We start from the raw sequence: 4,193 nt of genomic DNA on the forward strand, positions 1-4,193 counted from the left end.
CATTTGACACTTTAGGTTCAACACATAAGGTTCACATGCTAACACATAATTTTCATAAGACTTTTACATTATAACTGTTATTCACCCATTTTACAGATAAATTAAAGCATAGAGTTAAAAGGATTGAGTTTCTCAATTCGTTGTATACATTAGCACCTTTAATTCTCATCATAAACTATGAGGTCTTTTCTGTTATTTTAGTCCCTTGACTCAAGAGATAAGTGAAGCTATGTATGTCAGAGACTTGCCCAAATCATACAGCTTGTACTTGGCTCACTAGGGTTGAATTCAGTAACCTGCATGTAGAGACCTTCCTCTTTTTTTTAATTTTTATTTTTTAATATTTTATTTTATATAATTCTTACATCATTTTTCATTTTTGCACAATGTTCGCATTATCATTTTGGTTATATTCCCCATACAATTGCCCCCCCTTATTTTGACCCTATTCCTTCCTCTCCCTTTCCCTCCCTCCCACATGGTGTGTCTCTGGTTTATAGTTGCTTGTTGATTTTGATTTTTACTTTGTATTAATTAGTCTTTTTCCTGGTCCCTTATTTAAGTTTTCTAAATTCCTGCTATGAGTGAGACCATCCGGTATTTTTCTTTTTCTTTCTGGCTTATTTCACAGAGCATGATCCCTTCCAGCTCCAACCATGTTGCTGCAAACTGCATGTGTTTGCCTTTTTGATTGCTGAGTAATATTCCATTGTGTATATGTACCACATCTTCTTGATCCAGTCAAGAAAATAAGAAGTGCTGTGCCTTCCTTTTATCCCATGGAGAAAACAAAACTGACCTTTGTGGAACATTTGCTAATTTATTATTTTTTACTGAATCATGTCATCAGCATCTGAGTTATCACAGAATCCATGAAATGTTAATGTTATCAATTTGCTTTCCAAAACATAAAATAATAATATATACAATGTTTTATGAAACCTCCTCCAATTTAAGTGTGAAAAATGTAGGCTGTCCTCCAATCCATGCATTGTTCAATTTTCACATTTAAGTTGGAGGAGGTTTCATAAAACATGAAACATTCATAAAGCTTCCTAGGCACCCTATGGAAGAATACTATACCACCTTGCTTCTGTGCTGCACACATTCCCTTATTTATTTGACAGATTCCAACAACCTGACACAGTATTCATTCCTGTCTTCTGCAAACCTAAGGACTCTGGTTCTATTTTTCAATTCAGGGATGCCATTGAATGAAAGGAGACCCAAAGGAAACTGGCATGGACTCAGCCTGCCAGCCCTTTCCTTCCTGATCTGATACATGCAACCTTTTGCGAATCTAACCTGTCCAGTATCTTGACCATCATATGTAGTCAGTGTGTGCCCAGATTGATTTCTTGAACCTATATGAGAACTTTCTGCTTACCTAAATTTTAATAGAAACTACAGTAGAGAGCAGGGCCTGAGAGAACAGAGAATATGAGCAAATATGAGCGCAAATTCTTTTCAGACAGGAATGAACAAACAAGTTTGTCAATATCTCTACTTCCTTCTTCATAAGGGTTGATTTAGAACTTAAAAGAGCCTCACAGAACAGTGATGAGGTGTCCACAGTGAGATACCCTGTGTTCAGATCTTAAAGGATAACTTCCCATCAGCTCTTATTGTGTTGAACTAAGTGGTGACTAGCAGGGAAAGAGAAAGCTGAATTATTTTGCATTCAAAGTCTAGAATATTATGCAGTCATTGAAAACAATGTCTTGTGGTTTTGTTAATAACATTTTTGAGTAGACATTTTTATGAACCTCCTTCAGGGGTTATAAACTTAATCCCCTACAACAGTATATTTTCACTCCATGACCAACACCAGTACCCCAAATATACCCTACGTTGGTTCATTGCCCCTCCTCACTGTCCCACTCCCAGCCAATCTTCCTCCTGAACTAGTCACTCAGTTCTGCAAATTGTTTATGACACCCTATAAAGAAAAATTCATGAGCATATGAAAACCTTTTAAAATATAAATTATTGCATAGATATAAGACTACAAAAAGAAGTATTGTCCAAAATTCTAAGAATGATTATTATTGAGGGAATAAACATTTTTGTTTCCTTATGTACTTTGATTAATTTTATATATTTTCCTAAATAAAATCCTGTAGTTTAATTGTAAAAATATTTAATAATGTAATTTTCTCTTATCTAATGTTGATGATAGTTAAAAGATTGATCACAATGTACCACGTTCTTATACCTGAGCGTTTTCTGCATCATCCTCATGTATGTAAAATATAAACTTTTAGATTCTTCTAACAGATTTAAATACATAGGTACTTAAGGAACACATGTGTATTTGAGGCCTAAGAATCCTAAAAGCTCAGGCAATGTCAACTAGGGCTAAAGTGGCATAATAGGATGTTTAATTTTCTTGGTCATTAACAAAAATGTTCATATAGAGTATTTAAAAACCTGTAAAATTGCTCCAATAGTAAGTTAATCAAAAGAAGAATATAAAGTCAAACATGCATGATCCACTTTAATACATATATTTATACATAAAATACCAAGTATTCTATTTCTGTCCATAATATGTAGAGAAAAAGTCAAAATAAAAGTGAATGATGGGGCCTCCCTGGTGGCGCAGTGGTTGAGCGCTGGGTTGCGAAGCTGCCCGCAGCCTCTGCAGTGCTGGTTCGATCCCCGGCTGCTCCCCGGCCACCAGAGGAGCGTCCCGCATGGTGTGCAGACCTCTCCTGCCGCCCGCTGCTCCCCTCAGCAGTGTGATTTGGTCCTTCTGCCTGCTCTGCTCCCTGCTCTGGTTCTGGTGAATTCTCTCACCCTCCTGCGCTTCTGACTGTACCCAGTGCTTGTATAAATAAATAAATAAATAAATCTTAAAAAAAAAAAAGTGAATGATGGATGCCTTTATTGTAATTTTTAATGTCTCATCTTATTTAGACTTGTTTTCTCGTGAACCAGTCTTCCTTAGTTGAGTTCTCATGTTTCCCAGTACTTTGTCTTTGAACATGTGACTTCCCCTTTCCACTGTTTTCACTTGTCAATTGGAGATTATCATACCAGCTTTCCCACTGGACTGTTGAGAGAAGTAAATACTATAATATATGAAAACATTTAAAACAATGCCTGACAATCCAAGTCTTCAAGATTAAAGGCTATATCAATTCTAAAGCTTATCATCACATATTAAACTTACACTTCATTGACAATACTCCTAATGGTGGCATAGTAATCGAGGGACAGTTTCCAGGTCCAGTGTGAGTAGAAGCTGATTTCCCCAGTCTGTTCTTTGTTGTTGACTCTCCAGCAATTGAGGTCGTTTCCCTTCTTGGAGATACTCAGAATATAAATGAAATTTGACATCTCCAAGTCATAATCTGTGTGGTAATATGTCATTAGTTGGGCCTCCCCTGTGGCGCAGTGGTTGAGTGCTGGGTTGTGAAGCTGCCCGAAGCCTCTGTAGTGCCAGTTTGATCCCCGGCCGCCGGTGAGAGTCCCACATGACATGCAGACCTCTCCTGCCGCCTGCTGCTCCCCTCAGCAGTGTATTTCGTCAGTCTGCCTGTTCTGCTCCCTGCTCTGGCTCTAGTGAATTCTCTCACTCTCCCATGCTTCTTACATTCTCTCACTCTCCCAGTCCTTGCATAAATAAATAAATAAATCTTTAAAAAAATATTCCATTAGTTAAAAAAAAAAACATAGAAATACCCTAGTGTATGTGCATATGGCTCATTAAAAATACATTGATGAGCTATATTGCATTTTTGAAATTGTTTTTTTGTAGTTTAGAAAAATAAAGTTTTCATACACAAGTCTTCAACACTAAGATGCAGAAAGATAGAGATAAGGTCTGAACAGAGCAGATATATCTTCACGTTTGGATCATGATCTCACAATGTGGAGTTTCAGGGGGAACTAGTGAGTGTACATAAGAACCATCCTTCCCCTATCCCAAGACGTATGATTTCATATCAGGGATTTCTTCCCAGATCTTGAGCACTCTTACCAGATCTGCCAGCACCATGGAGCTCAGGAAGCCACAGAGCTTCTAATATATGTAGCAGATCACGAAGTAGCCCAATAAACCATCTGAGCCACCACTTCCTCTGAGACACCAGAACCAGCCCCCGACCCTCCCACCGCTGGCCTGAGACCTCCTGCTCACAGGAATCTCACTTTCTCACCTTCTCTCCGGGAGCCAGCCAGCCAACAGG

This window comes from Talpa occidentalis, unplaced genomic scaffold (genome assembly GCF_014898055.3).
Source record: "Talpa occidentalis isolate TD23 unplaced genomic scaffold, MPIMG_talOcc4v2.1, whole genome shotgun sequence".
NCBI lineage: Eukaryota > Metazoa > Chordata > Mammalia > Eulipotyphla > Talpidae > Talpa > Talpa occidentalis.